Genomic DNA, 21,698 nt, shown 5'->3' on the forward strand with positions numbered 1-21,698 from the left:
ATATTTTGTTCGTTGCGTTCTGCTATTCAAGTTATTCTTAAACCAGTTTAAAACCGTACCATTTATACCATATTTCATCAGCACTTTTAGGAGTTCTAATCGATCAATTGTCTCAAATGCTCTTTTGAAGTCTAGAAACACAGCCACTGTGTATTTACCGTCTTCAATATTAATTTTCCAATTACGAAGTAGTAGGATTACAGCAGATTCAGTAGAATGCTGCTTCCTAAATCCAGACTGCTCAGCAATCAAAATGTCTTCACGCTCAATAAAGCGTAAGAATTGCTTTTTGACTGCTAATTCTAGGACCTTTTCTTGGATTTCCAACATGTTTATAGGTCGATATGATGAAGCCTCTCGTGCATTCTTCTGTTTTTCAATAGGAATCACTGTTGAACATTTCCAGGTATCAGGTAATATCCCTGTTCGAAGACTTGTGTTTATGACATCTCTCAATGGAATTGCTAGTACAGGTAATGAATCTTTAAAAACTTTTAGAGAAACATTGTCGATACCCGCCGTGGGTTTCATATTGCTCACTATTTCATCAAACTCTTGACTACTTATCGTTTCGAATGTGTGAAAGTTTTCACCATTGTGACTAATTTGATTCAAGCAGCTATTACAGCTTGCCGGAATACTGTCATGAATTTCCATAACGCTATCGATAAAGAAGTCATTGGACTTCTGGGCAATATCAGGTTCATCTGTGATTTCAGCTCCGTCAAACAAGATCGAATCAGCTTTGGCACTATTTGAACTTATTAATCGTTTTAACGTTTTCCAGATAAGTTTTCCATTGGATTGGATTCTCTCTAATTCCTCTTGAAAAGCTTGATTTTTTGCTTCTTTAATTTTACGAGAATATTCATTTCTCACTATCGTGTATTTTCTCAACTGCTTTCACATTTCGTTTTTAAAAAGAGTTTATACAGTTTGTCTCTTTGCCTTTTCATTTCACTAAGACTTCGGGAGTACCATTTAGTACCCGTACCAGTGCCATTTAGCATCAGTTTTTTACGAACACTTCTCGGCTCCACAAGCGCATTAACACTGTTTTTTTAATAATAGATCTAAACGTCTTACCGACTCATTAAAGTCTGCGCATCTCAAGGTTGGCATACCTGACTCAAGCAGTTGACGCAATGCATTAGCATTATACCGACTCCAGTTGTTCACAATGTGGTAGCCCTCACGTACGTCTTCACTATTCCCAAGTCCAACATAAATACTAATTGTCTCATGGTCTGAAACGCGAAAATCTTCGAGAATATTCGCTTCTGCATGGTTAACATTTGTAAAAACTAAATCTAATCTGGAACTGCTGGCAACTGTTATCCTTGTGTCTTCAGTTACGATTTGACGAAAGCAATTTGCCTCCATGACTCGTTTCAAAGCTCTGCACTCTGCCTCCTTATTGAAATTTATATTAAAATCTTCACAGAAGATGTTGTCAATTTCATCAACGACAATATCACTCAGCCTATGATTTTCCAGGATGTCTAAAACACGGGCAATGCTTACACTCGGGGAATGATAAATTCCTCCAACGACGATCTGTCTTTTACCATCGCTTAGTTTCCCTGTAAAAGATCCAGTTCATTTCAGCATACGCATTTAACAGAATGTCAATTTTGAAAATATTCTGTATATACATCGTAACACAAAGCAGTGAATCATGGTGTAACCAATTATATCCAATGTGTTTGAGTTCAAATTTTCTGTTAAATGCGTTTCAACTAGGACAATAATTTTTGGCTTTAGTTCTTGAACAACTACACAAATTTCATCAAAATTGCTAATCAGTCCGCATACATTAAGATACAAAATATCAGAATGTCACTGCTATTTACCGTAGTCGATAAATTGTCTAGCTTTTGAGACTTTTCGTTTATATAATTCACAATCATAACTCCATGCAGGATGGTAAATATCGACTTGTTTTTCTAAATTTGAATTACGAGAGTCGTTGAAGTTTACACAGTTTACACACTTTTCACATTGAGTAGTGCACTCATTCACATCGTGGCCTGCGCCGCACTTAGCACAACACATAGACTCCTTGCAATTATCTGCTTCATGGCCAAATTTCCAACATTTATAACATCTCAATACGCTAATGGTCTCATAAATTTTGCATCGTTCCCATACAATAATTACTTTTCCACGTTTTATTAATGTAGTAAACGTTTTTGGATCTACTTCAATGGTAGTAATCATCAGATTATACTCCCATTTTTTATTTTTCTCAACTTTCACTACTGAAATAACTGAGTTGATCAAGTTATTTTGCTTTTTCAATAACTCTACAAAATTCTGTTCACTAAAATCATCTGATTCTTCAAAGCCAACAATTTTAAGCTTGGGTTTAGCTGGTTGTTTGATTTCTACTGTATACTTTTAGCCGAAAACTTTCAACGAATGAGTCATAAAACTTAGTGCATTTTCTTTTGAAGAACATCTTATCAATACTTCACCTGTATATTCAATGTACCGCACAGAAATCACACCCAAAGACACCGGATCTAATTTGGGTTTTAAATCTTTACGCGTAATATTTATTTCCTGTTCATTAGTTGGTTTTAATCGAACTGTTTCTTCTAGCTTTGCTAAAGAGTTATTTTTACTATTTATCTGACCTTTGTCGAGTTTCACCGGCGTATTAACATTTTCCGTTCGTGTACTTACGTCTATCGCTTTTTGTGAAACAGCTGTCTTGACTACTTTAGAGTAAGACATTGTTCTTTTAGACGAGACAAATCCTTTTAGACTCAAGGGTTTGAAAAATTCGAAAATGACCCCAAATTACTCAGTCTATTGCTCCATATTCAGATCTCACCTGGAAAGTGTAGTGGAAAACGAAAGTGGACACATCGATTTATTGTTTCTTAATATATTTATCTTCCCTCCTGAATGAATCAATCGTTTACAAATTTACAAAAAAAACTTTGATAACAAGTGAAAAAAACAATCATTTTCAAAAATAGCGAGAGCGGACTGCATCCTTCTCCTTAAATTTGATCTCACTGGACAGAATGAGTAGAATTTTTAAATAAATTAAAATTTAAACTAGTTTAGCCCATTTTCTATATAAATTTCTTTCGGTATCCTTTCAAATCTTACAAACTTTAATCTGCGAATCTATTTATTTCCATGTAAGAAAATGATATAAAAATTTTTTTTTCGTATTTTGTAAACAGGGTAGTTAATGAATATCAACCTATTAGCACATGAAAAAGTTTCTCGCTATAAATGTCATTTTATGTATGGAAATAATTCACTTGTTGTTGAATAGAAAAATAACTTCAAGAAACTTTTGAATCATCTATTTTTCCTGAACAAAATTATAACGAACCTAATTCTGCAATCAAACGATCAAAATACATATATTTTAGCTAAATTATCGATATTTTTCATATGAATTAATGTCTGATTTCAAAAGTTTGAAATATTTAGATTTTTATGTTTTATTTTTCATAATAGTTTTTCGGAAATATCGTGTTGTTTTTATTAATTCTGAAATTCATCACTCATTGTGAATAATGTTCAAAGAATTTTATTTTCAAATCACATTCTAATGTTTAAGTTGAATATTGAAATCTTATTCTAAACTCTGGACTTAAAGGAACTCTACATTGATTGATTTGCTTTAAAATTTATTTTTTTTTACTGAAACAAATGAAATGAAAGTTGAACTCTTCGATTCGAATAGTAGCAAATAAACATAAAAAAATGTTTGAATAAAGCGAAAAACTGTTTTTATTCCTAGAAAAAATATTATTTCCAATTTTTTTTTTAAAGACAAACACCGTCTTAGCCGATTTAGGCTTTACAGACTGAATAAATGACGTGGACAACTAAATTAACATTTAACACCCAGTACCGAGATGGGAATCGAACCCATGCCATCAGTAAGCTAGTAATTAACGTCTTACCACGCTAACCACTCGACCACCGAGACGTACCAATTAAAACAATTTTTAAGAAAAATTAAAAAATCATGAAATATAAATTCAATTTCTGACAGCACTATGCAACAAATTCACATTTTCCCGAATTCGAGGTGCAAATAATTAAAGAGCTGATTTTGACTGATTTAGAGTGTTCAATCCAAATTTGCATTTCATTATATCAGCTTTCGTTTCTTTTATTCGAGGATAACATTTCAATATGGGCAAAAATTCATTCAATAAATTTGAGAACTTTTTTGAAAAAATCAATTAGACCGGAAAAAATTTCAAATCATTCTTTTGTCACTCAGAGTTGGAACATCGCGAGGGGGTGGCGGTATATTAAAAAAATAATGCAAAAAACAAATAAATTGGAATAAATTGCATTTCACAGAACCTATAAATCAAGTAATTTTTTGTCGAAAAAATCAATACAATCAAAACTACAGAAAGTCAAATAACTCTCATCTTCCACAATTTGTTTTTTGGTCTTGTAATCTTAGGAATATTTGAGTTTTTTTTTCAAAATTTACATAAAATACTTTAAACTTTATTTAATCCCCCCTTCGGGATTTTTGGAAAATTCAAAGGGGGGGGGGGGGGGGTTGAAAAAAGAAGAAAATGATATTTGATCCAGCCTTATCAACTTTTTCGACGTTTGAGGGTTATTTTAACTTCTGCGTAAGTTTTCTTTTTATATTTTCTCTAGGTTAAACAAAAGTTCAGGAACTTGACAAAATTTCTTTTAAAAAAAATTTAAACCAGAATGATGCTTAGATGTTTTTAAAGCAAAACTTTTTGCAATTTTCAACAAAATTTTTGAGTAAGTTGCATCTTAAATGTCAAATACTTTAAAACACCTTTTTTGTGTCAGAATTATATGTTTTATATTCAATTAGGTTTTTTTAAATTGAAGATTTTTTTTTTTGCTAAAGCTTACTGATGCTTGAAAATTGGGACAAAACCTGGATTTTTCAGAAAATAAAGTGTACAAAGGTTTAATTTCAGGTTTTAGTTTTTTGTAGGTTCAAATGTTTATCAGATACTAATGACTGATTTCAGTGAAAATAGGTTAATTTAAAAATTTCCTAAGCACCAAAACTGGAGGTTTTAGACCAAATCTGACAAAATATTCGAATTCATCACCCCAAAATCTTTTAAAAACATATATCTTAATAATATTCACTAAAAATGGTGTTCTCTTGTGTAGTTTATTATATTTTTAAACGTAGAGTCATAAATTATGATTCATCATCAATTGCACGATTTAAAGTGAGTAGTATAAAAACAATTTAAGAGCTTATTAATTTTTTGTTTACATTTATGTTCTCTAAGTCTGCTTTTTCAGTTAATCAATAAACAATAATATTCCCGTCAATCGTAGGCTAGTGATCGAATTTTTGATCGAAAACTGGTCATTAGCTTCAATACGGACCGATTTGTGATGATTTTGGCCACTTTTCTAGTCTTTTACGCAGTTTTTGATAAGATCTGAAGGCTTCACATGTTTTCTCAAATACAATGTGGTATGTGCTTAAAAATTTCAATCGGGGTCGCTTTAAAACAATTTGGACGACTCATCTCCTTCGGCACGATCTGGATTTTTTTGGATTTGTTCCAAGCCTTGGTGTTTTTGGAGGCCAAAACACTCTAGTAGTCTATAGTTTAATTGTCTTAAAATAGTTTTCTACGTTTGAAAGCCAATGAATTGAGTTTCAAATGGGTATAATAGGCTTTTTTTTTTAAATTGTATTTCCAAAATCAAAAATTTCTATTTTTTCGAAGGCGAAAATTCAAACTTGTTTCCTTTGTTTATGTAAAGTTTTAGTTTTAGTGGCTCTAAAGGCATTATGTGATAAATTTTTAATATTTAGAAAATGACATTTTCCAAGAGCAAGCTCGTGTAGGAGAAATGGCTAGGAACCCTATTAAATGGTTGCCTTTAAAGAAAAAAAAAATGGGAATAGTGGAAGGGCCCTGCGAATCATATGAAGGTAAATAATATCATTTAAATTTTGTGGCTAAACATATTCAGCAAAGTTTATAGCTTTTGCCCCTAAATGTATGCAGTATCATTGTTCATTTTTCGATTGCAAATGTTTTGAAAAGAAAACGTAGAAAAAGCAGTTTGGGCAACCTTTTTCAAAATACGTAATAATGAATGAAAAAAAGTGATCAAAGTTACCTTAAATGGGAAAATTGTTGAGATCTAAACATCGAGTAATCTATAAATTATTTTTTTCTCCTTTCAGGAACAAAAAGTTCCTTGATTCATTACGTGAAAGCAAACATAATGTCAATTTACTTTAAGTTGTTTGAAAAAAAAAAACAAAAAATGTTAACCTAAAGCATTAGAAAAAATCATCAAACTTCATCATGACATGTGCTGTTTGGGAACATTCCAAATTGTGATGTGTCATGTCTGCAAGTTTGGTTTACAAAAAAGCATTCTTTCAACATGATTCCAGTGAATAAAGGAAGACAATTAATTTAAACAGATTAAAATTTTTACCAAGTTTTAGAAAAAAAATTCCTTAGGCCCACTAATCGTGGGGTTCATCGGACATCTAGAAAAGGTGGAAAAATGTCTAGAATCCCCTAGGATCGATGAAAATAGTATAAATCAGAAATAGCTATCCATTTGATCCCAGATTAATTTTGCTTTCTACTTACGCTGAAATCTATTAAAAAAATCATGAATTTTTTTGCCTTTTTTTGCCCCGGAATTAATGCACCGTTAGTTATATTTATTCAAATATATCTAAATGTAGATGAAAAACAGAAGATTGGAAAAAATATCGGCAAAATGCAAAATGATGGAAGTTATTATAAAAGTAGTTTTTATTGTTGAACAGTTTCTAACCACACGAGTTTCTCAAAAAACAAGCAATTGTCCCAATTCTCCCCACATAGGGGTAACAAAAATTGATGTTTAAAAACTTTAATTAAGTTTTGTTAAGGTCAACAGAACACCACATCTTAAATAAATCGGGTACTAATAGAGCAGAATTTGACAAAAATGTTACGGAAATAGTTCATGAATTGTCCTTATTCACCCCATTTTAGGTATTTGAACTATGGTTTAATTAAGTCTGCAAAAACCAAGTGTTTTCAAAAGAATAAAATTTGAATTTTTAGAGACAATCCTAAGACTGTTTGCTCAAATTGTCTGATAATAAGAAAAAAACAGCATATGTAAATAAAATCATGTAGAATTTTCACAGAGATAAAATTAAAAGTTCAATTTTATCTGTCAGTCGAGGTTTTTCTTCAGCGAAATAATAGAATTATTTGACAAGGAATAATGCATAATAAAGATTGATCGGCTCAGCTGATTTTAAAGCTGATAGCGCTCAATTTTTATTGAGTTCATATTAATTGAGCTTATTATATCAATCTACAACTGGTCAATATGTAATGCATGAATTTTTAATTATCGTTGCATTGCGATGGCTTTGAGATTCCACTAAATCGTTGAAATAAAAATATTTGAACGATCAATTTTCTAGTTCCGTTTAGCAAAGGGATAGTCTTCGAAGAGTGGGAAGCCTTCGATTCATCCATACATTACGCCCGGATGATACCACACAATCTAAACAAGAAATATGAAGGTTACCCGAAGCTAGCATTCTCCGGTTATGAAAATTCTACCTTACCCTGCATATTTCGGTTGATTCAACCTCTTTGGCTTTCTTTTTTGGGATATTTTTTCTGGTACCAACCACAAAGATGCCACCAGTAATAGGCTCCAGCAAAAATGAAAGAGGTTTGGCATATTCGCTTGGCAATAGGACCAAAATGTAGCCGAGCAACAGCCATTCATCGAAATGCGGTTGAGCTGCAGGTTTGTGTCAGTTTTTCGGAAATAAAAGACATATTGGAGCCCCCAAACCCCTTCTTTGGCCCGGAATCGATGAAAAGACTTGTTTCCTTACCAGAAGCACGTTCGCAACCAGGTTTATTCACGAACGATAATATTTTTGGAAACAACCTCAAAAATGTCTTTCATGAGTGGGTTTTTTTTTTCGACGATAGACTGGTTCCTGGTATCTTTCCACTTTTCTTTAATCATGCTTGCAGAATGTATCAAAGCTTTCGCGGGGACCTTCTTCAGCTTTCAAGTCAATATGCTTATTAATACACTTGGAATTTGTAAAAGAACTTCATGTCATTCAATGGTACTGAGTCACTCTTCTTTTTTTTGATTGATATACCACAGATTCTGCGTGACTCTGTTTATTTTTTTAAATTTTGTTTGTTTGCTCATATGATGAACTTTTGTTTTTGTTACCTTTTGTTTCAGCTACTTTTTTCGCTTCACACTGTTTTTGCATTTGAAATTTTTATAATTTGTAATTGCTTAATTTTTCGAGCTCGTCGTTTTCCCTCACTTTATGCACAAATATTTGATCGAATAATTAAAAATTATCGAAACGTAACGATTGATTTTCATCGCCAAAAGCGACGATGAAGTAATTGTCACGTATCGCAAAACAAATGGCAGCTGAGAATTGTTTAAGAGCTGATGGAGAGTGATGAAATCAAACAAAAAACAGAGAAAAAAATCATCAGATGGTCCTCTCGATGCCGCCACGTTTAAATGGCTCCAGAGAGTGAGCTAACAACGCCGAAGCGCAGAATTCATTAGCAAGTTGTTGATCAGGATTGAAAGTTCCCTGGAAGAAGCGAGAGACGAAGCAAAAGCAAAAAAAAAACAAACGCTCCCTTTTGAATAATTCATCTACGGGTACACACGTTTGTGTGCTGAAGTGGAGAAAACCGATGAACATGCACGTGTGCATTTTGCAGCCACGTGTGTTCGGTAAAATGATTTTTTAACCCTGAATCTCGCGACAAAACTGCCAATCAAGGCTTCACACATCAAATCGATCACTGTTGATTAAATTCGTTTAAAAATTCGAAAAATTTGATGATCATGAAATACACTTGACACTACACTTGAAATTGACTTTACAATGTCTCGGCAAAAACTCAAACAATATTTTAATCGAAGAAATCTAAACTCTTAAGGAGAAATTGTAAAGCAGACACTGCTTAAACCTAGTCTTAAGGAAATTCACATGTATCAAACTATGTAGTCTACGTTACGGTTGACGAAATAAATAAACTAAACTAAACTAAAAATTTCAACAAATAACTTTAGAGTGGGTACAATAATGTCAAAAAATTTTATACAATCTTTCCCCGAATCACCCCATACAAACACACTGTTCCTGTGAATCCGGGCAGCAGAAAAAAAAAAAACAAACAGAAATCCTGGCCCGAGGATACCATTTAAATACCACGGGTGATTTGCAAGCAACGAAAATTCAATTTAATATCGAATGAGTAATTCCAAATTGGCTGAAACGATTTTTTTTCCTTTCTTGGAGATTTTCTCACATAAAAATAACATGTTTTGTACCGCCAACGAATGCTTTGATAAAATCAAAAACATCTAAAAAATAAAATCCACTTTTTCGGCAATGTTTTGTTTTTTTTTTTCATGAAATGTCCTATTTTTTTAAAGTATCAAATCCGCGCTTAATTTCAAAATATGTTTTGAAATGTTAGACCAATCAGCAATGTCAGCTTTCGTCATCCTCTGCTGCCATTACTTTTGCAAACGCTGCTGTCTTCTTCCCGGTGACAGGCACAGCGAGCACTTGAGCCTGTATTCGATTCATTCATATTTTAGTGCTAATGATGTAACTGATAGTGTAACAATTGTCTACCGTCGAGGCCGAATTCGTTCTAGGCAAAAGATTCTTGAGGAAGGAGTAGGGTCTAACATTTTCAAAAAATATATTTCTTTTATTTTCTTATTGTAAAACATTTCAAGAATAATGTGTCCAATTTTCAAGTTTTCAAGTTTTTCTCGAAAACACATTTTTAAAGTCCGTGGACATCGTCATTTGAAAACTACTTCATCGATTCTTTTCAAATTTGGAACATATTTTCTACATATAAAATACCAAACCCCTACGATTTTCTTTTTTTTTACTTTGGGGAGATTTTACAGATAAAAAATGGAGGATTTTTTCGTGAAAATCGTACTTTTTACTTCAAACAGCCACAACAATTTCATAAAAAAAATTTTTAAGTTAAATAAAATCGTTGGGGTCCAGAAAAACACCTATTAAAAATATTTTGCTCTGATTTTTTGACTTCAGATGATTCTGTGCTGAGATACAGTGTCCACCGCAAATCCTGTCTTCTAAAAGGCATCCTCGAAAGTGCTCCGTCACCGGCTCATTTTTCAATGCTTTTCTACGAAAAAAATACTTAATGTTCTTTTAACAATGCTTTGTATAACGCAAAAAATTTGAATACATTTGTTTGCACGATAGCTCTAAAAAAAATCGTTTAAATGGTGTTTTTTTTATCCGTTAGACCCTACTCCCCCCTTAACCTCCCGTATAGCTATCGTTTGATAATATTGTTTTCAGATTATAATCCAGATGCTTCCAATCCGATTCATGTGGATTTTAGTGCACAATCGAATGGATCTGTATTCCTTGGGACATGTAGCTGTCGAAGAGACCACAGTTGGTCTATCGATGCTGAAAAATTGTTACAAAATTTAATTTCTTTTCTATGCAAGAGAAAAAAATGTTGTGATTTTGAGGATTTTATTTAATGAACACTATATTGAAGTCCAACAGATATTACTGAGTCTTTCATTCACAGACAGTTCTTTGCATAAATTGTAAATTCAACACGTTGAGATGAATACACTGTACAGCTGTTTAAAAAAAAAAAAAAACAAACAACTTGGCTAGCAAAGATTGCGATTTACATATATTTTGATATTAAAATTTACTCATTTTTTCAACTTGTTCATTAAAACTTCTAAAGTGCTTTAAAATTGACCCGTACCTCATGATTAGAGTGTCCAATCTTGGGAATCCCGATCGAGAATTCCAGGGCATCAAAAAAATTAGGAATTTTCGAGTCCCGGGGAACAATCTTAAATCCCGGGAATTCCCGAAGCTAATCCTGCTACAGATGATGTAGATGAATAGACACATATTTATGACATATTCCACACGTTTGAACTACTCAGAAATGTTTACTAACCGTTTTCAAATCAAAACATCCCAACATCATCGATATTTGCGATAACTTAAATCATCCAAAACCATCAGAAAAACCAAAATCGTTGTTTCCAACCAAAGCTTACTGGGGAAAATGATACAGAAATTTGATCAAAATTGTTTACGCCAAAACCAAGCGTTTAAGTCCTATTTTGTCTACATAACATTACTTTGAAATGAGCTTTCGATCACCTTGTAGTGAGATAGAAAAATCTTTTTTTTTTGTAATTTTCATTTTAGAGATATTATGCCTTCAGCAAGTTTTAATATTGTAAAAGTTGTAGCAATTTTGTTGAAGATGTCAATAACGTAGAAGTTCACCATAAAAAGTAAGAAGGGTTGAAAAATAAAAAGTATTTGTTTTTAAAATTTCCAGCTTCTTAAAAAAAACTATTTATACAGAGCTTATACATGTATGGTAGATATGTTTGAAAGAGTTTTAAGTCACTTAAAATGAAACAGTTTTGAAGAACATAAATTATAATAACATTTAGATTGAAATAAGATAAAGGGTAAGTGAGCCTTAACTTGGCATGCCAAAATACATTTTGGTAATTTACATGTCAAACATACGCCTTAAAAAAAATCAAACATTAAAGAAAATCACTCATGTCAACATTCGGCATAGCATTTTTCCCGGTTGAATCCAAATAACTGCATAATATTTTTTTTTTCGCATGACAAACGGCAAAGTAAAGAAACTAAAAAAAAACAACTGTACCTATCTTCCTAGTTCGGGTGAGTTCAATTAATATTTTGGATGCATTATAATCAAGTTGATTGAACGTTTATAAAAATCTATAGTTTCTTGTAGCTTTATGATTGATTTAACTAATGATTTTCAATGATTTTCAGGATAAAATTTGAGATATTTTTTAAATGATCATTTCTGTTCATAACAATAGGATTTCAACTGATCAATTTATAAAAATAAATTCAACATTTGAGTAAGACAAACTTTGAGTACAAGTTTTACTAAGGTTTTTATATTTGAAAATCTTTCTTTAGCCGTTCAGATGTCCTTTTCTGGAAGGCTTGAACAATGCCATGAGCGTGCGAAACGGTTGCTTATTGCCAGTATTAAAATTTGCCATAAAAACCTTTAAAAATCAATAGCTTAAATCAATCAAAAAGCTACAACGAAAACGATTGAACGTTGAAGATTTTTATAAACGTTTAATCAACATGATTATAATGCAAACTAAAAATGAACCGAGTTCACCCGAACTAGAATGATTTAGCTGTATGAAAACAGCTATTTTTTCCTAGTTTTTATTTCAATATATCTCGTTTCAGTCTAAATGTTATTATTAAATATGTCCTACAAAACTGTTCAATTTTAAATGGCTCAACCAATCAAAACTTTTATGTACCTACCCAAATGCAAAACGAAGCTTTAGAAAAATCAAAATAAAGTGACAATTTTGAAAGCAAGTTTGAATTCAAATAGTTTGGTTTTCGCAATAGTGTGCTTGAACTTTTAGATTTTTTTTGGTAATTGTTGGGATTGAGCGTCACTTTATCCATTTCTACTCTACTTCACTTCTTCGAACTTTCCTTCGCAAAGTCACTTTCCAAAATGACTCTCCGATACCAGCCCGTATGCGGTTTAACCGTTGGGTCATCATTTTTTTACTCTTCTCACTCAGATGTTGCTCTTTCTCTCTCAAGAGATTGAATGGCATTTGACAGATATTCGATGTCCTTGATTTATCGTTTTGTTGCTTCTACACTGAAATTAATAATTCTGCGTGTTTCGATTCGAACTTTGAAATTCAAACAACTATTTTATTTCATTTCTGAAAAGAATACCTTTGTTTTGAGCCAATCAATTCATTTTGTTATTGTGTTCCTTACAGTATTGATTAAACTAACTCATTGGTTTTCAAAATTTTTCCACTTACCACCCCCTTTTGCTGGATTTTCAAGCTCAACGCCCTCCCTCCTATAAAAAAAAATCAAAAAATAAAAACAAAATGCTGAATAGAGTCAATAAAAATCTTTGTTTTTTTTATTCTGTTGTTAGACAAAACTGAAAATTCAATCAAAATATTTTCAATATTGCATTAAACTAGAGTTACTTAAATCTTAGATTTAAAAAAAATGAATTCTTCTGTTTAATTAACATTCAAATAGCAGAACATTTATTTAAAACATGGCTGGATTCATTTGCCAAAATCAACAAATTCTGACATCTCAATTTCTGAATTTTGTGGAATATTTTTGTCCTCAAATGAAATCCATTATTGTCGAAATTGAACAAAAATCATCAGAATACTGATAAGGTGCGTTACTCGATCAGTAAAATTAAAAAAATTATAAATCCATACATCAGTTTTTGAGGAAGGAGTTGTTGAAAAAAATATAGGAGGCATCGAAAACTAAATTGATTCCTTAAGACTGTCTACTAGAGTGCCCCAAATGACCCAGCATTTGAAAAAGTTATGCGCTGCAGGCTAAAATTGATCCTAGGCCTAGTGCAAGATCTCATGCCAAATTTGGGCCAGATCGGATAACGGGAAGGGGTCGCTCAACGAGCCTGAAGTTTGTATGGGACTTTGGGACATTTTGTTCGGGAAAAACATGAAAAACTAGTTTTTCATCAATAACTTTAATTTCATTCGGCCAATTTCTTTTGAAATGAGTCGGGACGTTCGAACATTTCGACGCAGCATTAACAGTGATGAACTCCACCCTTAAAAAAGTTAGCCTATTTTTGAAGCCTAATAACTTTTTTATTTTAACTTGAATCGATTTGCAGTCTTCGGATAAAATATTTGTCATAATTTTAGCTTTATGAAAATTCGTTTTTAAAATCAATCAGCCGAAGGAAACCAAAGTTATTGATGAAAAACTGGTCTTTCATGTTTCTCCCGAACAAAATGTCTCAAAATCCTATACAAACTTCAAGCTCGTTGAGCGACCCTTTCTCGTAATCCGATCTGGCCAAAATTTGGCATGAGATCTTACACTAAGCCTAGGATCTATTTTAGCCTGCAGCGTATAACTTTTTCAAAAGTCGGATCACTTGGGGCACTCTATTGTCCACACTGAAATCGGATTGAATTTTCAAATTGCAAAACTGAATCGTTAAATGCACGGATTAGTGTTTTTTTTACATTTGGCTGAAAAAGTACTTCACTAGTTTCCGATATGCATTATTTAAAAAGTATTCAATTAATAAAATCTTTAATCAATATATTCAGAGGACACTTGATGTTAATAAAAAAAATCAGCTTGTGTCTAGACACTGTCTTAAAAAATCAATAAATTTACAAAAAATCCACAAAAGGAGCACACTACAGGAACTTTCTCTAAAATATGCATACATATTCCAGGATCCACCTATCTTAAATTTTGGCTATCAAAATTATTTAATTGGTTTATTTACCATAAATTTAACAAACCTATTACTACAATTTTGGATAGATAAAAAGTATTTTAGAAAATATTAGTCGCTCAGAAAAAATTTTAATTCTAAATTATAATACATGAAAATTTCCATGAATTGCCATCCTAAATTAATGATTTGGTAAGACTCAAAATAAACTAATAAAACCAGATCAATATTCAGATCGTAGAAATAAATATATGAAATTTAAAAGCAAGTAGTTCGGTGAAATTATAAATAGAATCGTTTATTTTTTAATTCAATTTAACTCACGTTCATTGCCCCCTAAAAGCTATAAACGCTCCTGAGGAGGTGGTAAGGACCTTATTGAAAACCGCTGAACTAGATTCAACTAAACGTAACAAACCAGCAGTTTAAAAAGACACTCGGTTGTTAATTTCCTATTTGAACAAAAATGAGAAATAAAAAAACCAGGAAAATGATAACAATCATTTGTTTTTGAACACTTAAGATCTTACATACAGAATTCAAATAATGATTAAAAATTTTCACGGTTCATTTCAAGTCTTTTGAAGTGAAATCCTTAATATGATTTATTTCTTCAAAGGAAGACTTAAACTCGAATAGGAAAAACAAGTTTATATTTCAATTTATCCCCCTTTTCATTCTCCTAGATTACATTTGCACCATCCGGAATGAAAAACCTGTGGAATCAGGCCCATGCGAAGGACCCGTGCATAGGGAGGGGGAGGGGGAGGGGTGGTTCGAAAGTCAAATTTAACTGGAGATAACAACACTACCAAAAACACACAATAAAAACGAAATTCTTCTTAAACCGTTTTCTTACTTTGACCATCACACAAACTCAAAAAAACTTTACTGTTCCGATTCAAAATAAATCAGAATCAAAGCTATTTCCAGTATATTATCAGTTAATTATTCGAAATGAAGTGAAACAAATAAATTTTTAATGTATCCAGAATTTAAATCTATGAACAAAAGAATCAGTGCAAATAAGTAGAATACATAAAATATATCACAAGATTTAAATAGAAATTTAATCCGAACTGTAAATTAAATTTCAGATCACGTCAGAAATTAATCAAGATGAAGAAAAATGATTACATTTCTACTCTTCATTTTCAATTGAAGGGTTGATCGATAAATTCCACTATTTTATCTTAAATTTGGAATAACATTCAATCGTGATTTCAAATATGAATTTTCTTTAAAGAAAAAATATCCGTTTTGAACTTAAGAGAATCCCTTAAAAATATGATTGAATTGAAATGGATGAAAATGAAAATATTCAATTGTATTTCAAGAGTGCCAGTGATGAAAGTTGAAGATAAAGTTCTTTTTAAATTCATAATTAGAGGCTACGAATCGTTGATTTGTTTTATAAAATCATAATATAATCCAAAAAATTAATTTAAACAATAAAAATAAGTAAAACGTTTATAAATTTACAAGCGCGATTAAAGTTTAAAATTTGTAGCTCTGAATATTTAGTTGCCATCAATTGAAATATTTGGATCCTACAAAAGACAAATGGTAGAAACCAAATTTTTCTAATTTAAAATCTTGATTTGTAGGCTTCCAAGAAGATTATGTTTGCAGAACACAAAAATTCAGAGTTGAAAACCCAAGGCAAGCTTATTAAAAATATAAAAACAAAAATTCATTTGCTAGACTTTAAAATTCCGTAAACTTATTTAAAAAAATTTAAAAATTGTAATTCGATTTGTCGGTTTTATCGGAAAAAAATTATGTTGTTTAAGTTAGAACATTTCAAGATTATGAAAATGAAAATTCATTTCATGAGTAACAAATTGTTGACATGTGATGGAAATGCTTCTTATCAACTTCTACTCGCGCATTTCCATTGTCTTTGTCATCTTGAAATTTTCTTTAATATTTTTTTAAAGAGTATAACTTTCGACGATAATGTCGAAAACTAAATTCGAAAACATAACTAACTAAGATTAAACTCTTCATTAATTAAAATATAACATAAATAAGAAAAAGTTAAGTTTTTGGTGTTTTAGGATGAAAAGTATTGTTGAATTAACTAAAAAAGTTTGAAAATAGATTAAGTTTTTGGTGTTTTTGGAAGAAAAGTATTGTTGAATTAACTGGAGAAAGTTTGAAAAAAGATTTTATTGCATATAACAATTTTGTTGAAGTCCAAAAAACGATTTGATTTTTGCATTTTTAAATATCTTAATTTTAATTTAGTAAATACTTTTTAAAAAAATCGATAAAAATCAATTGTTTCACAGAACAGAGAAAACTAAACAAATAGAAAAACTTTGAAAACTTTCTACGTAGATGTCAAAAATTAATTGAGGTCTTAGATAAAGTTGATAAAAACCTGCAAAGTTTTCCTAAATAATCTTGAATACTATCAAAATTCAGGGCATCAAAACTATTCAAAATTAGCTCTTAAAATCTTTGCACCTCAGAAAAATGTAAATTTTGAGGCATTGTGTAGTGTATGAAAAACCTTTTGAATGTGAAGTTAAAAAACAAGAAAAACACAAAATAAAATTGAGTCTAAAATTGGTTTCTTAAAGAATATATTGGGTCTGCATAAATTTTGTAAAGATATTAACAACTTTTTTTTATTATAAGAGTCGTTAGTAATAAAATAATGGATGAACTTGTTGAGATACACTTCTTATTAAAACCATTTTTAAGGAAGATATAGGGTTTTGTGTGTATATTATTCTATATTTTTATTATTCAACAAAACATCCATTACGATCATCAACCTCAAGGTAGTTTTCATGAAACCTTATCCAAAGTTTCACCGAAAAATCTTAGATAACATTTTTATCCAATGCAAAATGGTGAAAAGTGTATCAACCGCAAATAAATTCAACATCATCCCTCCTAGTCGAACCATATCTATGAAAATGTACTTTTCTGTAGTAAAAATTACCGGAGAATCGATTGGATATAGTTTTAGATGTCGCACGAGCTTGCGAATGGAGTCTATTTGAGCTTCAGCAAAACAATAAGTAATGGCTCAACTCTTTGGAAAATGTTGGAAAATTGAGGGTATAAACAGCCATAATTCTATTTTGGCTATGAGTGCGGTGGCTCAAACAGCCTTCACTCAATTCCTAGGAAAACTCACACAAGAAAAGTCTTATTCGGTTTGAAATCTTCAAGTTTAAACATCATTTTTTATAGAATTGGTTGGAAAATGAAGGGGAATTGAAGGTTTGAATAGTCATAACTCCAGTATAAGATAAGGCGGTGGCTCAAATAGTCTTCATTCGATTTCTAAGAAAAAATCACCCAAGAAAGGTCTTCATTTCATTCAAAATTTTCAAGTCCGAACTTACTTTTTTTTTTATAAATAATTGAAAAATTTAGGGCAATCGAGCATAAAATCAGCAACAACTCCATTTTCCGAAACGTGTGATGGCTCAAACAGCCTTCATTCGATTCCTCGGAAAACATCACACAAGATAGGCCTGTTTTTATATGTTGTTAAGTAAATATTGGGGAGTTAGGAGTGTAAAATGGACTATATATGTATTTGTTCGTAAGTAACAGAAAAATTAAGTGTCTGGAAAAAAGACATTGAATTATTATTGAAATATTCTTTCTGTACCATTAAATTTTGGTATTCTGGGTGTGTTGCAACGCACAGAGGGACTGAGCTTGTAGGTTTTATATTTAGTATAACTACTTAACGAATTCGGGGCAGAGCGCCAATCAAAATTTTTAATTACTATAACTTCTCTAAAAATCTAAACGTTTCTTAACTTTTTCAACAATTTATTATTAATATTTTTAAACTGTGACCCAAAGATGGGTCTTGACTCAAACATTCAGTCAGCGAAACTTTTTTTGTAGAGAAATGAATCCAAATTTGAGTCCAACTACCGTAAGATGAAAAGATGAAAATAGAAATAGACCAAGAAAAATGATTATGATCACATGGGAGAACTATTCCCTTCATTCCGATAGACATCGACACTCAACCAGTATAATATTCATACGCCAGGTTGGTCTCCTGTAGTAGAATGTTAATACATGGGAGCCGGAGAGGCGCAAGATGTGGGTTCAAGTCTCACCGGGAGACAAGGCAAATTTTTTTCGCATGTTTTTCAACATCAATTTTCCCATATCTAGTCCCTGAAATTTCATCTAAGTTGGATTCATTTCTCTACATTTATTATTAATTTCAATTTTTTTTGGGAGGATTTTACTTATTCATTGTATTTACTATTCTTTTTTGTTGTTCCTTCAACGTATTTAAATTTATAAGCTGGTTTCTGAAATATTGCTTGAATTTCAACTTTTCTTTTTCATTTAAGGAATGGAATTGGAGGATTTATCAAATACTGTTTCAAACAAAAGGTAAGTTGTGAAAATGTTTATAACCTGTTATGTTAATATAAACATCTCAAAATGACAGTTTTTTAGATTATGAACTACAAAGAAATGTTAATTTTATACAGTCTGGCACAAAACTTATCATCTCTCATCTTTCATTAAAAAGACTAAACTTTCCCATGTACAACTTTCCCATTCTTACGAGCGGAAACAAAGTTTCGGAACAAGTCCTGACTGTTCTAGTTTCAAAAGCAGCAGCAACCTTGCCAGTATCTCAGCCTTGGAGTTCATTTGGCTCACTTATGGCTGTTAACTTAATTTTCATTGTTCAACTTCTAAGCGCTTTCTGTAGCTAGCAGCTAGCCAGTTCCGGATAACTTTTTGGCAGAATTAACTGAAACTTTTCTCGCCATTCCGATGCAAATTTCGTCTCTGGAAAGTGGTGTTGGGTTGAAGGTTGAATGTGCAACAAAAAGATGATGTGCGTTTCTTGACTCATTTTAAACTTGGTTAAATTTTGTTTCCAAACATCAACTTGTCTTAAAACGTTCTCTGATCAAATTTTCGTTACATATGAACTAAAGAGTCATAATTTAGTTATGATGTGTTTGTGCTTGAATAGAATTACTTCTAAATCGCTACATTAAGAATTACCCAAAAGCAAAAATTGCAAAAATATTAATACCATCGAGATAAACAATAAAAAATCTTAAAAGCAAGAATCTCGCATCATCAGAAGAACAAGACTAACTTTTCTAAACCATGATCAGTCCGCTCAAAATCAGGGAGAAGATGAAAATTTACCGCACCGCAGCTCAAACCAAAAGCGTAAGCATGAACTAAGAAAAAAAAATAATACCTTACCCTGAAAACCACTGCCATTGGCATCTGACACACGCAACTTTCAAACGATCTGAAATTTATAAATGTTCATCATAAAACCGGCTCTCGACATTCCCGGGCGAAGAAGCAAGGCACAATTCTTGCCGTAAAGTTTAGCGAGGAAAAAAAATCTCTGAAAGCAATCTTCCATTTTGGAGGCTTGTGTGGGAAAAATTTACCACACACATTTTTCTTAGACAATTTCGCTTGGTTAAGATGGCAGAAGCAAAAAAGGAGGGCCCAACTGAGTATGAAAAAAATCACCGACACAATGGTAAAGTTTCATCATAATCATGGTGTGAAGTGCAAAACATCCACGAAAAACGAAATAGGGGAAATTGATATGGATAATTTGTGCTAGGCACAGATATCAAGTCCTGTTGGAAAGTTATGTTTCGATTTAATTTTGACAATTTTTTCTTCACGGTTAAATACGACTGTGACAAACGAAACTTTTACTGATTATTTATTCTCTAAATTAAAAGAAGGAGATATGGCTCAATCAACGTGCTAAACTAAAAGATCTATGTACTCCAGGGCCGGATCAAGTCTTGGTCTCAATCTTTACATTGGACTGCTAGTAGATGGTAAAATGCATATGCGGAACACTATCAGTAATCATAAAAAAACAATCAGTTAAGGAACCAAAGGAAAAGGTGTGAAGGTAAAATTTATTTGTATTCTAAAGCTCAAACTATTTAATAATTATTATTATATTTTCCCCTAAATGTAGCCAGCATCATGGTTATTTTTCGATTGTGTATATTTTTAAAATAAAAACTTAAAAATCAAGGTTTAATTGTTGAACTAGCGCATGTAAATATTATGAAGATGTTTAGTATCCTATATTATCAAGAAAACTCTTTATAACTGTCATAATGGAGACTGATCAATGTCACCTCAAAGTATCAAATTCTGAACAGAGACGAAAACGATTTTTAAATCAAATTTAAAGCAGTCTAATAAATTACTGCAACCATGTTTTACGTCTATATGAGTCCAGTACTGGTTTTAAAAACATAAAACATGCCACATTCCCCTTAATAGAAAACATAATTGAAATTTACTGAAAAAGTTATCAATTTTACCCCGAATTACGGTACCTAAAAATTCTTTTGAGTTCAGTATCGCTCTTAAAATAAGAGAAAACATTTGAAAATGAAAAAAAAAAATCAAATTAAGTGGTTAATCTTATTCGAAAAATTTAGAACGGATAGAAAAAAATATAAATATTACAAAATTACTCAATCGAACTCACATTTTAAATCTAGGACTACAAATGGAATTAAAACGACAGTAGGGTGGGTGTACCTAATTTTGCTATATTTTATCTGTAGTTTCTAAAAACAATTTGGAACTATAAGTTCCAAATTAAGAACATCGAAACACTTTAAAAAACAGATTAGTTTTCGAAAATTAAAGCATAAAATGATTTTATCAAACTATCACCGTGTGCATAAAAGAACTTGGAACTAGGTTACCAAAAAATTTAATGACTGAAAATTGTAGATTTGGCTTAATCTTATCAAATCTAAATGTTCTTAATTATGGACATAAAAGGAAAAAGTGTATTTGCGTACCCAATATTACATATTTTTTTCTTATTCTGTATATGGTTATGTTTCTTCTAAGTTTAATGGGAAAATTCTTAAAACTCACCTTTTCATCATAACTTTAATAATTTTGGTATATAATCAAAGAAACAGGCCTGACATTTGGTCAAAACGGGTTCCAGCTGATAGAACAGAATTTTTTTTTCTGCAGTTTTGATGTTTCATATCTCTTTGTGGTTTCGAAGGTAATTTCAGAAGCTGCGAAAAGTTTTGTTTAGTGAGTTAGTTACATGTTTTATGATAGAATATTTTTTTATACTGAATTGGATAAAAGTATTGGATAAACATATGATCTTTTAGTGGTTTTTTATCGCGTGGAGGTTTCTGAGATTGGTCTTTGATTTGAGGACGTATTGAGGTGCTTTGAACTTAAATCGCTCATGTGAAATATGTGACCATTTTTTACTGCTTGCAACAGACTCCAAGAAGTTTTTCTTTGGTTCTTTAATAA

At 31.5% G+C, this 21,698-nt stretch overlaps 1 protein-coding gene across 2 annotated transcripts in view; it reads left to right on the top strand.

Annotated features, from left to right (window-relative positions):
- Positions 1 to 21,698, top strand: part of LOC129744755 (uncharacterized) — a 429,246-nt gene that overhangs the window by 189,888 nt on the left and 217,660 nt on the right. The window contains exon 3 of one of the 2 annotated variants that reach the window (XM_055737450.1): positions 18,734 to 18,776. The exons of the other annotated variant lie outside the window; for it this stretch is intronic. The gene's annotated coding sequence lies outside the window, so the exon portion shown is untranslated. The remainder of the gene's footprint in view (positions 1 to 18,733; positions 18,777 to 21,698) is intronic. 2 annotated transcript variants of the gene reach the window in all.

Source organism: Uranotaenia lowii, chromosome 2, assembly GCF_029784155.1.
Source record: "Uranotaenia lowii strain MFRU-FL chromosome 2, ASM2978415v1, whole genome shotgun sequence".
Classification (NCBI taxonomy): Eukaryota; Metazoa; Arthropoda; class Insecta; order Diptera; family Culicidae; genus Uranotaenia; species Uranotaenia lowii.